Here is a 25199-nt window from a genome sequence, read left to right as displayed (position 1 = left end):
TAATTCACTGATGAAAAGCTCTAAAATGAAGTAGGGTTATGTCATAGGTTGAATTGTATTCTTCAGAAGGGATATAGTGAAGTCCTGACCACCTGTACCTCAGAATATGACCTTATTTAGACACAGGATATTTACAGAAGTAATCAGGTTAGAATGAAGTAACTATGCTGGATACTAATTCAATATGACTCCTGTCTTTATAAAAAGCAGAAATTTGGACAAAGAGACAAATATGCCCAGAGAGAAGATGATATGAAGACACACAGGGAGAAAATTGCCATGTGACTGAAGTGATGTATCTACCAGCCAAAGAATATCAAGGATTGTAGGGAAACACCAAAAGCAAGAAAATACAAGAAAGTATTTTCTCCTAGAGCTGTCAGGGAGAGCATGATATTGACAACACCTTGATTTCATACATTTAGCCTCCAAAACTGTCAGACAATACATTTCTTGGTTTAAAGCCACCAAATTTTTGGAACTTTGTTATAGTAGCCCCTGGAGACTAATACAGATGACTTTTAAAGGAAAATGTGTAATGCATTATATGCAAATAGTAATTTTTTTCCCCTTCAAACTTTTATTTTAGGTTCAAGGGGGTAAACGTGCAGGTTTGTTACATGGGTAAATCACATGTCACTGGAGTTTGGTCTACAAATTATTTCATCGCCTAGGTAATGAGCATATTACCCAATAGGTCGTTCTTTTAATCTTTACTCTCCTCCCACCCTCTACCCTCAAATAGACCCTGACGTTCATTGTATCCATGTGTACTCAATGTTACCTCCCATGTATAGTTGAAAGCGTGCATTATTTGGTTTTCTGTTTCTGTGTTAATTCACTGAAGATAATGGTCCAGCTGCATCCATGTTGCTGCAAAGGACATGATTTCATCCTTTTTATGGCTGTGTATTATTTCATGTTGTATATGTACCACATTTTCTTTATCCAGTTGACGGGCATTGTGATGGCTAATACTGAGGGTCAACTTGATAGGATTGAAGGATGCAAATTATTGTTCCTGGTTTTGTGTGCCTGTGTGAGGGTGTTGCCAAAGGAGATTAACATTTGAGTCAGTGGACTGAGAGGGGCAGACCCACCCTCAATCTAGGTGGGCACCATCTAATCAGCTGCCAGGGTGGCCAGAATAAAAGCAAGCAGAAAAACGTGGAGAGATTTGACTGGCTTAGCCTCTGAGCCTACATCTTTCTCCTGTGCTGGATATATCCTGCCCTCGAACATTGGACTACAAGTTCTTCAGCTTTGGGACTCGAACTGCTTTCTTGCTCCTCATCTTACAGATGGCCTATTGTGGAACCTCACCTTGTGATCATGTGAGTTAATACTCCCTATTAAACTTCCCTTTATATGTACATCTATCCTATTAATTCTGTCCCTCTAGAGAGCCCTGACTAATACAGGCATCTAGGTTGATTCCATGCTTTTCACAGTGGCAGGACTAATTTACATTCCCACCAGCAGTGTATAACCATACCCTTTCCTCTACAACCTCATCTACCTCACTCATCTGTTATTTTTTGACTTTTTAATAATAGCCATTGTGACTGATGTGAGACGATATCTCATGGTGGCTTTGACTTGCATTTATCTAATGATTAGTGATGTTGAACTTTTTTTTTTTTTTTGAGATAGATTCTTGCTCTGTCACCCAGGCTGGGGTGCAGTGGCTCAATCTCAGCTCACTGCAACCTCTGCCTCCGGGGTTCAAGTAATTCTTCTGCCTCAGCCTCCTGAGTAGCTGGAATTACAGGTGGGTGCCACCACACCTGGCTAATTTTTGTATTTTTCGTAGAGACGAGGTTTCACCATGTTGGTCAGGCTGGTCTCGAACTCCTGACCTCGTGATCTGCCCACCTCGCCCTCCCAAAGTGCTGGGATTACAGGCATGAGCCACCGTGCCCAGGCAATGTGGAACTTTAAAAATTATGTTTGTTGCCCACATACATGTCTTCTTTTGAGTAGTATCTGTTCACATCCTTTACCCATTTTTAATGAGGTTGGTTGTTTTTTGTTGATGATTTGCTTAAGTTTCTAGTGGCTTCTGCATGTTAGTCCTTTATTGAATGCATGCCTTGCAAATATTTTCTTCCATTCTATGGGTTATCTATTCACTTAGTTGATAGTTTCTTTTGCTGTGCAGAAGCTGTTTAGTTTAATTAGGTCCCACTTGTCAATCTTTGGTTTTGTTGCAATTGCTTTTGGAGCTTTGACATGAAATCTTTGTCAAGGCCTATGTGCAGAAGGATATTTCCTAGATTTTCTTCTAGAGATGCCAATGAGTCATAAGTTTGGTCTCCTTACATAATCGCATATTTTTTGAAGGTTCTACTCACTTTTTTATTCTTTTTAAAAAATTGCCTGATTGAATAAAACTGGTCTTTCAGCTCTGAGATTTTTTTCCTCAGCTTGGTCTAAATCTGCTGTTAACTCTTTCCATTGTATTATGAAATTCTTGTAGTGAGTTGTTCAGCTCAATTACATCAGTTTGGTCCTTAAATTGGCTATTTTGTCTTTCGGCTCTTGAATCATTCTACTTGACTCCTTAGATTTTTGGGGTTGCATTTCGACTTTCTTCTGTGATCTCCACTGCCATCCAGATTCTGAATTCTATATCTGTCATTTTAGCCATTTCAATCTGGTTAAGAACCTTTGCTGGCGAGTTAGTGCAGTTATTTGGAGATATGAAGATACTCTAGCTTTCAGAATTGTCAGAGTTCTTGCAGTGGTTCTTTCTCATCTGTATGGGATGATGTTCTGTCAATCTTTGAAACTGCTGTCCTTTAGATAGAGCTTTTTTTTTTTTTTTTGCTTTTATATTCTTTGATGCCCTTGAGAATTTGACTGTGGTGTAAGTTTAATTGGGCTTAAGTTTAGTTGTTATAAGGTTACTTAGTTTGTGGGTTTCACTGACTGGCTTTGTTTTGGTATAATTTCGGGGGGCAAAGCCTCAGCTCAGCACACCTGATCTGCATGTTCTAACCCTGGGCTGCTGGTACCAGGTGCATGAGTTTTGTTTTCTGGCCCCCAGAAGGTAAGCACCTGCTGTGCTGGAAGGAGCCCAGGAGTTCCAACAACACTCTGATGGGGGATGCATGCAAAAGTGCTTCATCAAGGATGTGGCTGTAGTGTCAACACTTGTGGCATGATGGGACAGTGGCGTCTGTTGCACATGTGCAGGTGGCAGTGGGACAGCACCGTCTATACATGTGCATGTGCCAGCTGTGATGGAGCAGTGGTGTCCCCACATGCATGTGCCAGCAAAGCAGTGGGGGGAGGCTGCAGGCAAGTGCACATTGGCAAAGTAATGGGGGTAGGCTGCAGGTGGCTGCTTGCTGGTGGAAACTCATCTGCAAAAGTTCTCTTACAGCCAGTGAATGAACTGTTGTGGTGGCCACTGGGAAGCACCCTGACTGGGCATCTGAGGCTACACTAAAAGCAGGTGTGGCCAGGCAGGGGCATGGTAGAAGCTGGCAGATGGAGGGGTGCTTAGATCAGAATGGTCTTGTCCCACAAGCAAGATAGCTCTGTTCTGTCCAGATTAAAGAGTCAACAAAGGCCAAAGCCATCCAGAGGAACATGGCAAGACTTGGAGATGGTTGCTCCTGGCCTTGCTCCACTGCAGCCCTTCTAGCACCAAACCCTCTGGGCCCCATGCAGGCTGGAGTCCTGTCCCTGCCAATTATCCATGCAGCTCTCCCTGTCAGCTCAAATGTCCATGGGGGTCACGGGGTCCCCTGAAGCTAAGATTCCAGAGGTCCATGGAAAGAGTGGGCCACTCCATACCTGTTTGACACAACCCTTCCCCAGGAGCCACTTGGAGCCAGGAACAAGTCCTGGTGCTTGGCAACATCGTGCATTGTTCTCAGCTTCCCCGGCTGCTTCAGCCCAGGGTCTGTGTCCTCCCTCTATTCACTCTCAATGCCTTCCTTCTGAAGATCTGCTCAGTGTGCTGGTCTTCTTGCTGGTTTGGCCTCAATGGAAGAAGATCTTCCTGGCTGTGTCTAATAGGCCATCATAACTCTCTTTCCCTGATAAAGTCAATATACGATTTATATGTGTATTTTAATAGAGTGATAAATGATAATGTTGTTACAGCTCTAACTAGCAATTCTATTCAACATCATTCAGTGAACTATATCCCCAACAGCACTATTGTTACTCTCCATTCTTAGAAATTCAACAGTATTTAAGACTCTGAAACATGCAGTCTAACACTCAATTATATACTATCCTATATGGTTTACCTCTATTTTGTGTGAGAAATGTACAGGGAAGCACCCAGTGGGAAAAGATCAATAATTGTAACTGCTTCTAACACATTCCTTTCTATATTTTCACTTATTTATATGTGCCATTATGTGTATAGATTATTTTTTCTAGACTCATGAGGATTATTTCATCTGTTGCTGACTTTTACCTTGGAAACTATTTGTTACCCTAGTTATCTTAACCAAAGTAAAGACTTTTTTTTCTACTTGGTTTGGTAAAGATAAGTTTGACTTTATCAATAGATGGAACAAATTAAAGTTATTATTAAAAAATGTACCAGAACTCTTATTAACCCCCTTATATCAAATATAGAAATTAGGCATGAGTATTATATATAAAATTTATTGAGTCAGGGACTGTTCTAAGAGTTTGGTATACGTCATATGTTTTAAACCTTACAAGAATTCAACGTGAGGAAATTGAGAAATGAAAGGTTAAGCAATTTACTCAAGGTGACATAGGTAGGATTCAAATCCATGCAGGAATAAAAATTAATCTAACCTGAATTGGTACCACGTCCCCTAGATACCAAACTGTGCTGATGCCAGGAAATTTCACAAGATATGTGAAATCAAAAATAGTTCTGGTCATTGATGAAAATAAATTGGAATTGAAAAGCTCATCTTTATTTTTGCTCACTGAACAAGCATTCATTCTTTTTTCCCCCCTTCAGGATCAGCAATGACTAAGCAAAACTTTAATCAGTATCTGAATGAAATCTAAGCTACTTGAGTTGAAAACTAAGAGAAAAGGCAGGAATACAGATCATCCTAATCCTACAGAAAAAGCTGTGGTTTCACAATAGAGGTAAGGAAGGACTTGATGGAGAAATCTATGTGCAGAGGGAGAGAAGATAAACTAGAAGAAAGGAAGCATTCACATGGAAAACACTGCTTTTGTAGAACTAAATTGTTAATGTTTGTGCCTCCTGTGACACAAAAATTACAAATTGATGTTCTTCAAATGTTTATTACTCATTTGAGATTCACCAAACTTTAACTACATGCATCTCCATTCTAGCCCAGTATGTCTTTGGTCTGGGAAAGATTGTGATAAAAGAGATGCTTTAAGAAGGAGTAGTTGCAATGGAGATAGGTCTCGAGGAATTGCCAGCTCAATATCTTCACAACTATATTTAGCTGTAAAAACCACTGGTTAGTAGCAGCAGCATCAGAGAGGAGATTCTCCAGAAAGAAATATTAAAATGGAATTTACCTATTATTTCTTGTCTTACTCCATTCATGCTTCTTTAACAAAATGCCATAAACTGGACAATTTACAAATCATAGAAATATATTTCTCACAGTTCCATAGTCTGGGAATTCCTAGATGAAAGCTTAGACAGATTGAGTGTCTGGTGATGGTTGCTCTCAGCTTACAAAATGATGCCTATTGCTGTGTCCTCACATGGCAAAAAGAAAGAAGGGCAAAAAAGGGACAAACAAGTTCTCTCAAGCCCTTTCACAAGGGTATTAATCTCATATATGAAGACAGAGCCTTCATGGTCTAATCAACTCCTAAAGGCTCCACCCCTTAATGTTATAGACTTCAATGCCCTACTGCTACAATAAAGCTGGCATATGTCTAACTTAGTGCCAAGGATTCCTTTCATGGATTTCAGACCATGCTTAACACATCTGGTAGATGCTGACTTTGTTTCTCTTTAAGGTTTTTGTGGGCTTTGAAATTCTACTCTTTTCCCTGAAGCATATTCATTAGCCTATTGTTAAAGCTATATTTTGGGAAATCTTGGCTGCTTTACTTACTCTTCTAAGCTAATGTGTATGCCTATTCCCACTAGCTGTGATAGCCTTCAGAAAGCATCAACTTTTCTGTTTTATCTGGTTACATTGGCTTCCCTTAAAGTCCAGAAAACCAGTAACTTCTCCTTTTCTTTTTGTTCACTTATCTTTTTCCTATAAAGCTCTGCACTAACTTCCTTCTTCATATGTTAACAATGCCTGCAGATTTCTATGTCCATGAAGAGTAGAAATGAATGACATATTATTTGAAACTTCTCAAGCTCAGATTTCAAGCCCCATCTAAAGTAAACAGAAGCGTATATAGAAGTTGTCTTTCAAATTAGACAACATATTCTTTGAAGTCAGAGTCTGTAACTTGCACTTCTATTGTGTCTTCTACTTCTGTCATGTAATTTGGCAAATGTTTCAACATAAAATTGTTGGCTATACTACTACAAGCCTAAAATAAAGTTTAGGTTGACCAAAACATAATGGTGTCAATATTTCTTTTAAAATAGTATAAAGCTTTGAGCAGCTAATTATCACCAAATAATTACTATATTAATTTTAAACTTCATTAGTGATGATTTTAGAACACCACATATTTTATTGAGACATTTATGTTTTTATCACAGAAGTAAAGGTAACAATTTTGAACAGAAATTTGTCCTTGGTTAATATAGGTATGGAGGACAAAGACCAGATACTATGTATCACCTCATATCACAAACAAGTATCCACAAAAATTGTGAAAAGTAGGTAAAATGTAAGGTACTTGCTGTGGAGGAAGGATCTGTGATATCAATTGCCTCTCAGGAAAGAAAGTGAGCCTCATTTTACCCCTAGGTAACAGTGGTTCTACATAAAAATAACAAATCAAAAGGTATATAAGCTAGGTAAAGGAAGATACATAAAAGAGGTTTGTTTCTTTCTCTCAACTATTCAAAAGCTCTAGTTAGTTGAAGGTCTACCCAAGCTCTACTTTTGTTAATAAAGCCCTATTGCAGCAATGATTGTTTTTCCATTATCTCCTTCTAGTTTCAATGGATAAAATGAAGCCTCTACCTGGTATCTTTAAAGAATTCTGATTATCCTTCCAGTTGGCAAAGGCTCTACTGTCTTTCTACTTCTCTGTGTTCACAGTTCTCATGTTTAAAACTTACACGACTCCAATAACCTCGTTCTAAATTTATAAAATTAGTCCTTGCTGACCTGTCTTCACTAAAGTAATCACGATAGTTAACTACTTTACATCAACTTTTTGAAGTTTTAATCTTTTATTGGGTTTCATTGCACATAATAGATAAAATTGGATAAAATTGGATGAAATTATTCTTCCCTCAATAATTATGTTTAAGTAAATTGGCCATGACGACCTTAATTAAGTAGTTGATAGAGAGGAAGTATTCACTAGTAGAGTAATCCCTCCTTATTCATAAGGAATACATTCCAAGGCTTCCAGTGGATGGCTGAAACTGAACATAGCATTAAACCCTATATATCCTGTTTCTTTTATTCTATACCTACACACCTATAATAAAGTAGAATTTATAAATTAGGCATAAGAAGATATTAACAGCAACAACCAATAATAAAATAAAACAATTATAACAATATGCCAGTATCATTACACTTGCACTTTGGGGGCATTTGTAAGTTAAAAAAAGGGTTACTTCAACACAAACACTATGATACTGCAACAGTCAATCTGATAACCAAGATGGCTACTAAGTGACTAGTGGCCAGGTAGCTTATAGAGCATGGATATGATGGACAAAGGGATGATTAATTTGCTTGGTGGAACAAAGGAGAATGGCGCAAGTTTTTTTTATGCTACCAAGAATGGCACATAATTTAAAACTAATGGTTTGCTCATTTTTGGAATTTTTTGTTTAATATTTTTGGGATATGTTTGATTGACAGATAAAGAGTCACTATGTCACTTAACTTTCTACAGTTAAAGAACAAATGTTTATCAAAGTACTTAGTCAGAATTCTATTGTGGGATCAAGATTCATTCATTGATCATTCACTAAATATTTTTTTTAAATTTATTGTTTAGTACCTATTATGTGCCAGACCTTTCTCTGGATGCTGATGCTACCAGTAAAACAAAACAAAACAAAACAAAACAAACACTGACATCTTTATTATCATGTTTCTTCTGTTTTAGTGAAGAAAGATAGATAAATACATAATGATAAAGAAAATTCATAAGTTTAAATTTAAATAAGAATATACTACGTAATAAAGATGAGATTTGAAAGCAGCAACAAAAGAGTGTATTATTAAACCCATGGTTTTGGAACAAATGGCTTACCTTTGGATAAAAATAATTCCTTCTCTCACAAAACTAATTCATTAATTCATTCACCTGTTTATTCAACAAATATCAGTTGAGAATCTAATATATGCAAGTCACTGTTCTTGGCATTGGGGACAGAACAGTGAACAAGAAGGATAGGTTCCTGCTCTCATGGTGCTTACAGTTTAGTAGGGGAAGGGAGACAATAAACAAGATAAATAAGTCAAATAGCATTCCATGTAGTTGATCTGCCAAGGTACATTCAGGAAAACAGAAAAGATACTAGATATCTCAACAGACAAAATTTAATATAGGAATCTGGTTAATCATGTGTTGGAGGTTTGAAAAAAACAAGAACATTGAGGTAATGCATAGATAGTAACTGTAGAAAGCAGCTGTCAATCCTAGAGCTCATGAAGCAAAGGGAAGAAGTTAGGTATGTCAGAGCCAACTAGCTGAGAGAAGAGTCTCCATAGAGTTGGGACACAGAATTCTGGGGAGAGAGCACTGCCTAGCCAAGGCTGTTATGTCAGGAGCTCAGGGACAAAGCCTAATTGGAAGAGCTGGTGTTCGGACTTCTGGGATAAGGCTCTGTATGGCTTAGTGGAGAGGACTCTCAAAGATCATTTATTAGGGGGCACTGACTAGCCAGTGCTGCTGCATGAGCAGCTCTTAGTGGAAGTTCCACAAGGCTGTGATTGAGGTATTTGTGGAGAGGGTGCTCTCAAGATTTGGCTGGTACCTCTGAGGTTCTAGAATTAGGATGGTTCTGGAAGTTAAAAAGAATCTAAAGACTAGATCCCTGCTGCAGTCAGAGTGAAAGATTATTGCTGGGATGATGCTGACAGAAACAGCAAGCAAACAGGAAGGAACAAATCACTTTTCTTTTCACCCTTCTTTTTGTCTTCAAGTTCCTTTCTAGCACACTGTATCAGCAGAAAACAGGCAGATAAGCAAACATTTTGTTAGTCGTCTAAGAAAAGACATGTAGTTTTCAGAGTCCAAGCACCAACATCACAAAGCAGAGCATACAAGGGTAGGTTTAGAGCAGAGAAAAAATAGTTTAATAACCATGGTAGTCTGGTTCTTCACTAATCAGAATTTATATGTATCCTTCTATATATATATATATTTGAACTTCCTTTCAACTACAAGAACAATGTTATACTTTTGTGCAAAATATGCGTGTATTCTTCATACAAATAAAAGTTATTTCATGCTCTCTCTGAAAGGAAAGACACAAATTCCCAGCAGTAATTGCACACATCTTTGAGCAATAATCATTCACACATCTCTGGGTGATGTTAAGTTAATTATTCCTCTAATTCTGTTACAGTATTATCGGAACATTCTAAACCCTGAACACTAAATTATAAACTTAAACACAGACAATAATCCTTATGTAAAATCATAAAGGGAAAGTAAGAATGAGAACAAAATCAATGTGTGAGCGCACATTCCCATAATAAAAAACAAGGAGGAAAATGTGCATACCAGACACAGTTCTCTTTTCTGAAGCTGTAAGGCCATACTTAATATATATTACAACCTTTTCCTGATGCTTTTACCATGTTTCTTTTTCCTCAGCCACCTCTCCACTAAATCTTGTCTTTTTTGATTACAGTTGTTTACCATTACATTATACTGTAAGACATGGAAGTTTTAAGAAACAGCCACTGAATTCCAAACAGTCTTTCCTGCACCTGTTAGATAGTGGCAACTCAATTTCCTCCTGATAGTATCAGTTACCCAAGCCAATGAAGTAACCTCTTTCTTTGACTGTTGTTTTCGTGGCATGAAGAGTCAAATACAATGGCTAAATGGCAGCCTAGATTTTCAACTTAATTAATCCATTGTTATATCTCATGATGAAAATAGTTTTGTCTTCGGAATTAAGAACTCCAAATAAGCAAGGTTCGAAGTTATGGGAATAGGAAGGAAAGATTCTGTGACCGTTTTAGGTATATTAATAAGCAGAATCATTTTCATTTATTTCCCTTGCTTTCCAGATTCATGTGTTATGTCCATGAGGGAAAGTGTACCGCATATTGGTTCCCTATTAAAAGTATTACTGAATTTTGTAAGATAAAGTCTCTTCCTTTCAGGGTGGATTATCTAAAATAATATTGTAAATGAATCCCTGATGCATAATTCACTATGTTATCAAGGCACCTATTTATAAATGATACAGTACATTTTAAGATTTGTGAATTGTATAGTCATGAGCTCATTGGTACATTTATTTCACTGTGAAATAAATTCCTTGGTCAGAAGCAATGTTGTATAGAATATGACTGATAAGACATTCAACTCTTTTGAACATTTAATAAATTTTAATAAGCTTTATTTTAGAATAGTTTTAGATTTACATAAAAGTTGCAGTTCTACTACACTCTATACCCAAACTCAGCCTTACCTATAATTTTTTTGTTTTATTTATTTATTTTGAGACAGAGTCTCACTCTGTCACCCAGGTTGGAGTACAGTGGTGCGATCACGGCTCACTGTAGCCTTGACCTGACAGGCTCACATAGTCCTCCTGTGTCAGCCTCCCGAGTTACTGGAACTACAGTTTTGCAACACCATGCCTGGCTAATTTGGGGGTTTTTTTGGGTTTTTGTTTGTTTGTTTTTGTAGAGACGAGCTTTTGCCCTGTTGCCCAAGCTGGTCTTAAACTCCTGAGCTCAAGCAATCCACCCGCTTAGCCTCCCAATGTGCTGGGATTGCAGGCATGAGTCACCCCGCCTGGCCTTACCTGTTATTAATAGCTAATATTAGTATGGTAAAGTTTTTGAAATTAATAAGCCAATATTGATACTTTATCACTTGGTAAAGTTATATTCAGATTTCCTTAGTTTTTACCTGATATTCTTTTTCTTTTCCAGGATCTCATCTAGGACAGAACATTACATTTAGTCATCATGTCTCCTTAGACTACTTTAAGCTGTGACAGTTTCTCAGTCTTTCCTTGCTTTTGATGAATTTGAAAATTTTGAGGTGTACTTGTCGGATATTTCATAGTACATATTTTTATTTGGATTTGTCTGAAGTTCATCTCATTAATAAAAAGGAGTATTTGTTTTTGGAAGGAAGATCACAGAGGTAAAGTGTCATTCTTGTCACATCAAGGCTACATGTAATTAACATTACTTATCACTGAGAATGTTAAACTCAGTCACCTGGCTGATGTAGTAGTGTTTGTTAAATTTCACCACTGTAAAATTATTATTTTTTCCTGTCCTTTCCACACTGTACTCTTCGGAAGGAAGTCAATATGCATATCCCATATTTATGGAATGAGAAATTATGTTCTATCTCCTTGAAAAGTAAGCATCTACAAAAATTATTTGGAATGCTATAAAAATGTGCTTATTATTTCCAAATATTGTTCTATTCAATTATTCATGTATATCAGTATGGACTCATATATATATATATATATATATATACACATATATATATATATATATATATACACACATATATATATATATATATATATATATATATATATATATATACACTTTGGGTTATAATCCAATATTACCTTATTTTATTGCTTAAATGGTTCCAGCTTTGGCTATTGGGAGCTATTTCATTTGGCTCCTGTGCTACTTGGATGTATGTCCATTCACTTATTTGTTTTGAACACTTTCTTACTTTCTGGAACTACAAGGTTCTCTAGGCTAATCTTGTATATTTCCTGCCCCATCCCTAAAATCAACCATTTCTCCAAGGAGCCCTGCTAAATTTTTTGGGGATAGAAATAAAGACCTGGATACTAGCCATGCTCTTTGCTACTGAAGTATCATTGCTTTCAGACTCCCTCAGCTGACAGACAAGTGCAGAGCTGACAAAGCAAATACATATGTGTATACTAAACCAGGCATACATGCATATGCACGCATATCTATAAATATTTTTATATACACTGATCTTAAGCTAAACATACATTCTTATTGATGGCTTCAACTCTATTGCGTTACCACATGGATCATTCTAGCCTCCTCTTTGATTATTTGTAATCTCTCAGTCAAAGAGTAAGGAACGTAGCTCCTGGCATCCAATTACTTAATTGTTAAATTCTAGCATACTAATAGAATGACTTCCAAATTGTTAACACATACCATCATAGTAAATAACTGTATTGTTTAGAGTAAAGTGCTATGTACAACTCCTTTTTCTTTTAGACTTACATTCTCAAAACCATTTCCAAAGTTACTTCAGGTCAAAATCTCCTTCCCCACTTCCTTCACTGACTTTATGCTTTACATTTGTAATACAAATAGATTATTTTTTATCATAATCTGCATTCCATCCTAGGCTCCTTGACCTCCTACATTATTTTTCCAAATGTGCATATATTAAGGTTCATTCTGTGCTATACATTTGTATGGATTTTTAAAAACTGCATAGTGTCATGTGTCCACCACCGCAATATTATATAGAATAGTTTCACCACCCTAAAATATTCACTGTACTTTATCTATCCACCTCCTCCCTAAGTCTTGAGAAATCACTGATCTATTTTCTCTCTTTATAGTTTTTTGCCTCATCCAGAATATCATATAAAAGTAATCCTACACTATGCATTATGTTTACACTGGCTTTTTAAACTTAGAAATATACATTTAAGATTTGTCCATGGTGTCGCCTGAATGAATAGCTGATTTTTAAATATCAATAAATAATATTTCAGTGTATGTATATATCACAGTTTTCTTATTCATTCTCCTGTGGAAGGGAATCCTAATTGCTTCCAGTTTTTGGCAATTATTGATAAGGCTGCAATAGATATCCATATGTATAAGTGTTATATAAGTTTTAAATCTGTTGGATAAATAACTAAAGTATAATTGTTGAATCATATAGTAAGATGATATATAATTTTATAAGAAACTGCCAAAATATTTTATCAAATGGTGTTATCATTTTACATTCTTACCAACAATGAGCAGTTGTTGTTGCTCTGCATCTTCTATAGCAATTGTTATTATGTTTTTTAATTTTATGTATTCTAATAAGAATGTAGTGGTTTTGTCTTTTACATTGGCATTTCTCTAATGACAAATGACATTAGACAGCTTTTCAAATGCTTATTTGCCAGCTGTAAGTGAGATGTCTATCTAGATCTTTTGCTAATTTTTGAATTGGGCCTTTTTATTCAATGTTGAGTTTTAGGAATTATTTGTATATTCTGGACACGAGTCCTTTATCTGCTACATGATTTATAAATAAATATTTTCTTTCCGTATGTGGCTGGTCTATTTTTTATCTTAACAGTGACTTTGGCAGAGCAAAATAATCTTAATAATAAATAATCTTAATTTTAGTAAAGTCCAATTTATTGTTAACTTTAACAAAGACTACTTTTGTTATTATATTCAAAAATGCATCACAAAACCAAGGTCACTCAGATTTTATCTTACTTTCTTCTAGAACTTAAATATTTTTTCATTCTACATTAGATGTATATTTTAAATTTTTTTGTTGTTGAAGATGTGAGATCTATGTTAAATTCTCTAAAATTGCATGTAGGCATCCAATTTTGCCAGCAACTTCTGTTGAAAATATATATTCTTCATCAAATTGCCTTGGATCCTTTATCAAAATTAGTTGACTATATGTGGATGGCTCTATTTCTGGACTGTCTTCTCTGTTCTTTTAATCAATGTGTTTATTCTTATACCAATACCATCCTGTCTTCATTATGGTAGGCTTTATAGTAAGTCTTGAAATTAGGTAATGTAAACTCTCCAATTATTTTTTGGATTATATTCACTATTTTAGGTCTTTTTCTTTGTGTATAAATTTTAGAATCAGTTGGTCAATGTATAAAAAATTTCTTGCTGAGATTTTTAAAAGAATTGTATTCAATTTATATTTCGTATTTTAAAAAATAGCATTTTGACAATATTGAACATTCCAGTTCACAAACACAAAATCTGTCTTATTTAGATCTTTAATTTCTTCAGTTTTTCACTTTTTTTACATACAGATCCTTAAGATATTTTGTTTCATGCCTGTGTATATATGTCACACTTTTTTTCTCTATCAAACCTTCCATTTTACATTCTCCATTCTCACTTTCAAATAATGTCTTTCATGTGTCTAGTCTAAATATAATTTTTCTAACAGATATGGGGAAATTTAACATGCAGAAAGAAAGTGATAGTTTATAAATCAATGTCATGGAGTAGACTAGATGGAATTGGATCTAATGCACAAGTTGTGAGGTTGGCCTTGACCAAGGACATGAGCAATTCACTCAGAGTAACAGGAGAGATGATAGAGTTAATGAATGCAGATGCATGTAGGTGATAGACATAGTAATAAGAACTTGTAAAACACCAGTTCTGATTGCCTAAATTTTCCTAATGAAGTAGGGATCAATTTTAATCCTTACTAGCCATATATGACTAGTAGTTACCATGTGGGTCAGCACAAGTCTAGAGTGTAACTACTGGAGTGAGTAGTTGAAGTAAAGTGGGGAAGAAGAATATTGGGAAGAGAGGAGTTAAAAGACAGACAGGGCCAGGGTGTTAGGTCATTTACATGCATATTGAAATCATTTGGAATTATAAAAGAAGCAATGTTAGACTTAGTGTCTAATGTTAGACATTGTGTCTAACATTAATTAATGTCTCTAACTTTAACATTAACTAACATTAAAAAACTAACATTAATTAGTGTGTCTAACACTCAGTGTTCAACATTAGTGTCAGTTAGCTGAGTGTTAAAATGTTCACGGAATAAGAGGGAGTAACCTGAAAGTTAATAGATGACTGAAATAAGTTTGATGAACAGGTGTTACAGTCTAATGACCTGAGAGTTAAAGAGTGGTATCTTTCTGGAGGAGAAAGGGACAAATGTCTGGAGAGGCAATATTAAGCAAGGAAGTCACTTGTTATACTATTGGGCCTTGTGGTACAAGAAATATTAAACAGAAAAAATGCCATTTACTGAGAAAACTGTAGGAAAATAGTGTCTTAAGAACAGATCTAGGTGTTAGAAAAGAAAGTGAGAGTATTATTAGGTAAGATGTTGTGAGCACTGAGTTTTTTGTATGACCATGTCTATACAAATGCATAATGAAAGGGTTTCAGAAGATGAGAAGAGTGTTTTATGAGATCTGATAGGAGGAACATTCAAGGCTAGCTGTGGAGATGAAGAACGAGTTAGGAGACTTTGGCTTCTTGGAGTGATTTGCATGATAAAAAATAAAAGGTATGCTGAGATTTCCTAATTGGTCCTGATTAGACCTGATTGGTAAAGATGGAGGTCATTTTCTCTACATGATACCAAAATTACAGACTATAAAGTTCTTTGCCTTCACAGAAAGATACCAAGAGACTAACCAATTCAATGTGGCAACACAATCTCTTTCTCAATAAATGTGTTTTGGTTTCCATTTGTGGGCTTATCTTTGGTCAACATCTACAAAGCAAATTTCATTGAGAAACATTAAAACCTAGGAAAGATATATCCTTTTATAAATTTTATTTTCTGACATATCAGTCAGTTTTCAGTGAATAAATCAAACTGAGTAACAAACTAAGCTTAATATTTATCTTGATGCCTTCTAATATATTAGTTTAGTCAAAAACTGTCAAATGGTTCAAATTTTATCACAGAACAAACATACAGACAGACAAATGCAAACTGCTGAACACTGAATGTGAAGCAGAGGCTTCACTTGTTAGGTTGGCTCTTCAGCAGGATTGGGAACTTGATTATATCCAAGTGTATGATCATGCTTGGGAAAATTAGGGTACAAGAAATTAGTTTTCAATGTTGGTTACAGAAGTGTACTTAAACACAGGCAAAAATGTTCTGTTAATTGCAAACTACCTGGTTATTTATAAACAAATAAAAATAAATTGGATTGTGTAAGATTTCTAGCATTATCTTACTCTCTAAAAATTTTAACTGTCTTCAAATACTGACCTATTATAAGGCAATATGGCAAAGGTAGGCTTCTACTCTGCAGATATATTTTACTTGAAATTGAGGAAGAAATACTGAACTATCATTCAACCATTCCTAAAACAACTATTTTTTTCATATTTTCTCTTTGAGTCCAAAATTCCAGAAATGATTTTTTTCAAGTGCTTATTTTTCTTTCATAGCCATGAAAGAGTTGGGAGTTTTCTAGAGGAGGTGACTAATATCTATCTAGAAATGGCTAATGCCTTAGAAATGTCTTCTTAATGTCCCATCTCCCCATCATCACCTTCAAAACATTTCAAGATTACCTTATTGCATTGTAAATTCTCTGATATTTTATTTGCTTGTTAATATTACTAAGTGCATTATGTATACAGGACAAACTGTATTTAACAAAAATCCCACAAAGCTCTTATGTAGAATGATTATAGTTTCAATCTTTCCAATCTATTCTCAGTAAAAGTTACTAACATATATTTTTAGGTCCCAGAATTACTGCAGCCCTGAGTCTGGTGAAGCTCAAGCAAAGCAATCATTTGGAGGAAGAGGGCATGGATAGGGCAGACACAAGTATTTTCAACTACTACAGGCAACAATCACAGCCCTTGCACACATTAGCACTAATTTAAATTCCTCCTAATTTATTCATGAATCTCTCCCCAATTAGATGCATGCACTCTTTCAACTATCCTATTTGGATAAGAGCTTATAGCTACTTTTCCACTGTCTTCCACACTGACAGAGACAGGTGTCATAACTTCTGTTGTACTGTTTTAATCTCTTCATGTATTTTTAGCCTTTGCATAAGCCCCTGGTTAAAAAACAGAATTGCTGTGGATGTTTTCCTTTTGGAAATCTGTAACTGACAATATGATAGGCAGGTAAGAGTTTGCAGAATGGCACAAATTATAACTGAAACATGGGACAACATTGATAGAGCACTTGCATAGCCAATGAGATTTATTCTGACACTAACTTAAAATTGGTAAGAAATAGTGGAAGTCATTGGAATAATGAAGCCAAGCAACTTGTCTCAGCTCTAAATAAAATTGTGAAAGAAGTAAATCCTCTCTTCATTGTGGCCTGTATCTTCAATTTTGCCTCTTTCACTACTTCCACTTTGAACTCTTACTATCACAAATTGTCACAAACGAATGCTCAAGGCTCACTTGATACTTTGTCACAGAGGAAAGCTACCTCACAAGAGTGTTGAGAACAATGTCTTCTCCTTACATTCTTCACTTTTCTTTGCTTTTCTTTTCTTTTCTTTTATTTTTCTTTTCTTTTCTTCTCTTTTCTTGTCCTTTCTTTCTTTCTTTTTTTCTTTCTTTCTTTCCTTTTTTTTTTGAGACAGTCTCACTCTGTCACCTAGGCTGGAGTGCAGTGGTGTCATATCAGCTCACTGCAACTTCTGCATCCCGGGTTCAAGTGATTCTCATGATTCGGCCTCCAGAGTAGCTGGGATTAAGGCATGCACCACCAGGCCTAGCAATATATATATATATATATATATATATATATATATATATATATATACATTTTTTGTTTTTTTTTTGTAATTTCAGTAGAGACAGGATTTGGCCATGTTGACCAGGCTGAACTGGAACTCCTGGTCTCAAGTAATCCACTCACCTCATCCTCCCAAAATGCTGGGATTACATGCATAAGCTTCTCCTCATATTCCTTCACATTTTTTAAAATAAGAAGCCAATGCATTTCTCTATGGAATAAGCCACTAGGGTAGAACATAAGTTCTTCACAAATAACCTCTCATAGGCAGCCTTCTAGCTTATTTTCTTATAAGGACATTTCTAAATTCAGCAGTTCACACTTGCTACAATGGATTACTATATTTTCCTAGAATAGTAAACACCACAGAAACATAATTCCAAGGAATAGGCTTGTCTAATATTGCCCAAACTTGTCTTCCTCTTTAGGTTCCCATTAGGTATGTTGCAAAAACCATCATCAGTTTGTTCTCTGTGAATAAAACAGAAAAAGGGAGGTTCAGTAATAAGTGTCCACTAAAAATTGCCAGAGTTGGCATGTCTTTTTATTGTTGTTCCCTTGTATTATGTTGATTTGTTTGTTCTTGTCGGTAGTGGTGGGTTTTTTTAGGGGTTTTATTTTTTATCATTGTTGTTTTATTTTGTTTTTGCTTTTGGTTGGAAAACACTAAAATACTCTGCTGCCTGTCTCTTCTCTTTCACTATCAAAGGGAGTAATGGAACTTTGTGCTATGAATAACTGCTACAGTAACTTCATTTATAACAAAAAGGATGGACATTACTTAAATGGCTCTTTATGCCATGAAGACAGCACTTAGTAGTTATTGTACAGGTCTTCATGACCAAACCCATGTGGAGAACTGAGCCAATAATCCTGGAACTTTAATCCCCAAACTCAATGAGTGCTATCTGAATTATCCATGTGATAGCTTCATTTCTCTGTAGGGCTTCAGGCTATCATTGGGAGACATAGTTATCATCATTGCTAAGACAAGTTCATTTCTTTATTAAGTGCTTGCTAGTCTGACTATGAAGGTAATCATTACTTTTTAGCCACTTTTCCTGCAGTTATCTTGTAATGGGATGTTTGTGCTAATGAAGTAGGCAGTGTTTTGAGATGGTATATTTTAAACGTGATTGCACTTCTTTTAACTGAGTACAATTTTCCTCCTTCAAAATATCCTGTAACTTGTTGTACAATGAATTTTTCAAATACCTCAATAAGGAACAGAATTGTAATTAGGAAATAAAGTATAGACTTCTAGCTGAGAAAGAATTCCATCTAGTTCCTACAAGAACCAAAATCAAGTACATTTTAATGGCCCGATGGATAAATTGGGTTAGAGATCTCTCAGAAGTGTTGTGGAAGAACTATGTGAAACAGAAGACCTGGCCAAGCTTCTGAACGTTTGTTTAGTTGGTTAGTGGAATGAGGGCCAGCAAACAATGAGAGAAAAACTATCAGGGGCGGATTGCAGTTCAGCATTACTGAGTGTTCTCTAAAATGGTAATTGCCTTGTACTAACAAGTGGCTTAGGGCTAACATTAGGATTAGAGATCTTATAAAGCAGTTTTTTGGGTAGAAATGGAAAGTGTGGGCAGTCTTGATGTATTCCAGTAACTCACAGGAAAAATCGAGAATCATAAAATTTTATAATTACTGTTGATTAAAGAGTGCATTTCTATCTGACTTCCTAGGTAAAAAAAGACTACAAAGACAAGCTTGAAAGAAAATCATGAGCTCAATCTCCATCACTGAGCAGTCTATTCCCATGTTTCAGGCTTATTTATTTCCTTCCTGTGATTCATAGAAAAGTTCCTATTTTCTAGTTATTGTGAGAATGCCAGCATGCTGGCCTTTTTGACTCAACAGAAATCTTTCTTTCCTCATGACTCATTTTCTCAGAATAAATATCCTCTCACTCTTAGAGAAAAAAGGCATATAAAGGCAATATACATTAAAATTTTGATAGCCACCTATACATACAATTATTACACGTCATATATTTTTTGGCTGGGCATGGTGGCTCACGTCTGTAATCCCAGCACTTTGGGAGGCCAAGGCAGGTGGATCACTTGAGGTCAGAAGTTCAAGACTAGCCTGGCCAACATGGTGAAACCTCATCTATACTAAAAATAAAAAAAATTAGCTGGGCGTGGTGGCCAGTGCCTGTAATCTGAGCTACTTGGGAGGCTGAGACAGAAGACTCACTTGAACCTGGGAGGTGGAGGTTGCAGTGAGATGAGATGGCACCATTGCACTCCAGCCTGGGTGACAGAGCGAGACTACATCTCAAAAAAATAATAATAATAAAATACAATTTAAATGATTAGAAACCTGGGCATTTGGAACCAGGCACCTAGTTTGATTTTTTTCTTCACTACTTTGGACACTTGAGTAAGTTACTTAACCTTCCTTTTCTTCAGTTTCCTCATCTCCAAAATGGAAAAAAAAATAAAATTTTCTTCATCATGTTTTGTGAACATTAAATACATTGATACATGATGAACTCAGGGGAGTGTCTGGTATTTACTATTTTATACATGATTGCTATTAAGAACAAAAAATTAGGAATATTCACCTGAGCATCATCTGCTCAAGTGAAAATACTGTTTCCACTCCACACTAAATGTATTAATTTCAAAGGTATGTGTATCTCCAAAATGATTAAGAAAGAAATATGATGAAAATTAAGCAAACTGCATGAGAACAGACTAATACAATAAATTTGTACCAGGAGATAGTGGGGAGCTGCTATAAGGACCCCAAAAATGTGGAAGCAACTTTGGAAATGGGTAATTAGCAGAGGTTGGAAAAGTGTGGAGTTCTCAGAAGAAGACAGGAACATGTGGGAAACTTTGGCACATCTTAGATACTTGTTGAATGGCTTTGACCAAAATGCTGATAATGATATGGACAATGAAGTCCAGACTGAGGTGGTCTCAGATGGAGATGAGGAACTTGTTGGGAACTGAAATTAAGGTGATTCTTGCTATGATTTAGCAAAGAGATTGGTGGCATATTGCCCCTGCCCTAGATATCTGTGGAACTTTAAACTCGATAGAGATGATTTAGGATATCTGGTGGAAGACATTTCTAAGCAGTAAAGTGTTCAGGACGTGACTCGTGTGCTCTTAAAAGCATTCAGTTTTATGTATTCACAAATATATGGTTTGGAATTGCAACTTATGTTTAAAAGGGAAGCAGAACATAACATTTCAGAAAATTCACAGCCTGATGATGAATGAAAAAGAAAAACCCATTTTCTGGAGAGAAATTAAGCCTGCTGCAGAAATTTGCATCAGTAATGAAGAGTCACATGTTAATCGTAAATACAATGGGGAAAATGTCTTCAGGGCATGTCAGAGGTCTTCCCAGCAGGCCTTCCCATCACAGGCCCAGAAGCCTAGTAGAAAAAAACACGGTTTCATGGGCCCGGCCCAGGATCTTGCTGCTTAGAGCAATCTCAAGACTTGGTGCCCTATGTCCCAGCTGTGGCTAAAATGGGACAACATAGAGCTCACACTGTTGTTCAGAAGGCACAAGCCCCAAGTCTTGGTGGCTTACACATGGTGCTGGGTCTGTGGGTGCACAGAAGTCAATAGTTGAAGTTTGGGAACCTCTACCTAGATTCAGAGTATGTATGGAAATGCCTAGATGTCCAGACAGAAGTTTGCTGCAGGGTTGTGGCCCTCATGGAGAATCTCTGCTAATGCAGAGCAGAAGGGAAATGTGGGATTGAAGCCCCTACAGAGAGTGCACACTGGGGTACAGCCTAATGAAGCTGCGAGAAGAGGGCCACCATCCTCCACATCCCAGAATGATAGATTCACCATCAGCTTGCATCGTGCACCAGGAAAAGCCACAAACAATGCCAGCCCATGAAAGAAGCCATGATGGGGGCTATACCCTGCAAAGCCACAGGGGTGGAGCTGCCTATGGCTGTGGGAGCCCACCTTCTGCATCACTGTTACCTGGATGTGAGACATGGAGTCAAAGAAGATCGTTTTAACTTTAAGTTTTGACTGCCCTGATGAATTTCAGACTTGCATGGGGCCTGTAGCCCCTTTGTTTTGGCCAATTTCTCCCATTTGGAATGAGTATATTTACTCAAGGCCTGTACCCCCTTTGTATCTAGGAAGTAACTAACTTGTTTTTGATTTTACAGGCTTATAGGTGGAAGGGACTTGCCTCATCTCAGATGAAACTTTGGACTTGCACTTTTGGGTTAATGCTGGAATGAGTTTAGACTTTGAGGAACTGTTGCAAGGGCACAATTGTGCTTTGAAATGGGAGGACATGAGATTTTGAAGGGGCCAGCAGCAGAATGATATGGTTTGGCTCTGTGTCCCCACTCAAATCTCATCTTGAATTGTAATATTCCCCATGAGTCAAGGTTGGGACCAAGTGGAGATAATTTTATCATGGGGGCTATTTCCCCCATACTGTTCTCCTGATAGCGAGTGAGTTCTCACAAGATCTGATTGTTTTATAAGGGGCTTCCCCCTTCGCCCAGCATTCTGTCTCTCCTGTCACCCTGTAAAGAGGTGCCTTTTGCCATGAGGGTAAGTTTTCTGAGGCCTCACTAGCCATGCAGAACTGTGAGTCAATTAAACCTCTTTTTTTATAAATTAGCCAGTCTCAGGTATTTCATCATAGCAGTGTGAGAATGGACTAATACAATACAGGTTGGTAGAATAAATAAAAAATCACAAACAAAATATCTGCTATGTTGAGGAAACATAGCTAATACATAAATCTTCTCACAGACTGAAGGTAAAGGGATGGAAACACATATTTCACACAAATAGAAACCAAAAGCAAGTAAGAGTAGCTGTTCTTATATCAGATTAAAAAAACTTAAAGCAACAACTATAAAAAAAAGACAAATACAGTCACTATATAATAATAAAAGGATTAATTCAGTAAGAAGATATAACAATCCTAAATAAATATGCACCTAATTCCAGAGCTCCCAGATTTATAAAGCAATATTACTAGGCTTAAGAATAGAAATATACAGAAAGAAAATAATACTGGGGGACTTCAACACTCCGTTGACAACACGAGACAGATCATCAAGGCAGAAAGTCAACAAAGAAACACTGGACTTAACTGCATTCTAGAACAAATTAACCTAATAGATATTTACCGAACATTCTACTTAAGAACTGCAGAGTTTACATTCTTCTCATCAGCATATAGAATATTCCCCAAAATAGACCATATGATAGGCCACAAAACAAGTCTCAATAAATTTTAAAAATTTAAAATTGTATCAAGTATCTTCTCAGACTACAGAGGAATAAAATTAGAAATGAATTCCAAAAGGAAACATCAAAACTATGCAAATACATGGAAATTAAACAGTCTGCCCCTGAGTTATTTCTGGTTATTAATAAAGTCATGATCAAAATTTAAATTATTTTCAAAATGAATGATAACAGTGACACAAGGTATCACAACCTCTGGGATACAACAAACACAGAGCTAAGAGAAAACTTTAGAGAGCTAAACACTGACAATAAAAAGTCTGAAAGTTCACAAATTGATAACCTCATGTCACACCTCAAGCAACTAGAGAAACAAGACTAAACCAAACACATAGCTAACAAAGCAAAAGAAATCACAAATATCAGAACAGATCTAAATGAAATCGAAACAAAAAAAACAAAATACCAATGAAACAAAAAGCTGGTTCTTTGAAAAAATAAGCAAAATTGATAGACTGCTAGCTAGATTAACCAAGAAAAGAAAAAAGAAAATTCAAATTAGCTTAATTAGAAATGAAAATAGAGACATTACAATTGACACCACAGAAATACAAAACATCTTTACATAATATTATAAACATTTATATGCACAGAAACTAGAAAATCTAGAGGAAATGAATATATTCCTGGAAACACACAATGCCCTTTGCTTGAATCATGAAGAAATAGAAATCATAAACAAATGAATAACAAGCAGTGAAATTTGATCAGTACTTTAACAACTGCCAACAACAACAATGGCAAAAAGCCCAGGACCAGATAAATTTACACCTGAATTCTACTAGACATTCAAAGATTTGGTACAAAATCTACTGTTATTATTTCAAAAGACTGAGAAGGAAGAAATCCTCCTAAACTCATTCTACGAAGCCAGTATCAACTGATATGAAAACCAAGAAAGAACATTACAAGAAAAAGAGAAAACTGCAGAACAATATATCTGATGAATCTACATGCAAATCTTCACAAAATACTAGCAAAATCAAGTGGGTTTTATTCTACATACACAAGTTCATAAATGTGATTCATCATATTAACAGAATTAAAAACAAAAACAATACGATCATCTCAATAGATGCAGAAAAAGCATTTGATAAAATCCAGCATCCTTTATGATAAACAATACTCAATGAACAAGGCATAGATGGAACATATCTCAAAATAATAAAAGCCATATGTAAAAAACCCACAGCCAACATCATACTGAATGGGGAAAAGTGGAAGCATTCTCGCTGAGAACTGGGACAAGACAAGGATTTCCACTTTCACCACTTCTTTTCAATATAGTACTGGAAGTCCTAGCCAGAGCAATCGGGCAAGAGAAAGATGTAAAGGGCATCCAAATTGAAAAACAGGAAGTCAGAGCATCTCTGTCTGCTGATAATATGATCCTGTACACAGAAAACCCTAAAGACTCCTCCAAAAGATTCCTATATCTGATAAATGAATTCAGTAAAGTCTCAGATTACAAAATCGATGTACACAAATCAGCAACAGTGCTATACAACAACAATGATCAAGCTGAGAATTAAATAAAGAACTCAATATCTTTTGCATAATTACAAAAAAAAAAAAACCTTAGGAATGTACTTAACCAAGGATAAGAACAATCTCTACAAGGAGATTTACAAAACACTGCTGAAAAGAATCATAGATTACACAAACCAATGAAAATGCATCTCATGCTCGTGGATTGGAAGAATCAATACAATAAAAATGACCATACTGCCCAAAGCAATCTACAGATTCAATGCAATTCCCATCAAAATAGTAACATCATTTTTACAGAATTAAAGAAAGAATGATAAAATTCATATGGAACCAAAAAAAGAGCCCTAATTGCCAAAGTAATCCTAAGCAAAAAGAATAAATCTGAAGGCATCACATTACCTAACTTTAAATTACACTACAAGGTTACAGTAACCAAAACACAGGGTACTGATATAAAAGTAGATACAGAGACCAATGGAACAGAATAGAGAAGCCAGAAACAAAGCCAAATACTTACAGCCAACTGATCTTTGGCAAAGCAAACAGAAACATGAATTGGGAAAAGAACACTCTATTCAATAAATGGTGCTGGGGAAATTGTATAGCCACATGTGGAAGAATAAAACTGAATTCTTCGCTCTA

This window comes from Symphalangus syndactylus, chromosome X (genome assembly GCF_028878055.3).
Source record: "Symphalangus syndactylus isolate Jambi chromosome X, NHGRI_mSymSyn1-v2.1_pri, whole genome shotgun sequence".
Taxonomy (NCBI): Eukaryota; Metazoa; Chordata; class Mammalia; order Primates; family Hylobatidae; genus Symphalangus; species Symphalangus syndactylus.
This window is presented reverse-complemented; position numbering follows the sequence as displayed.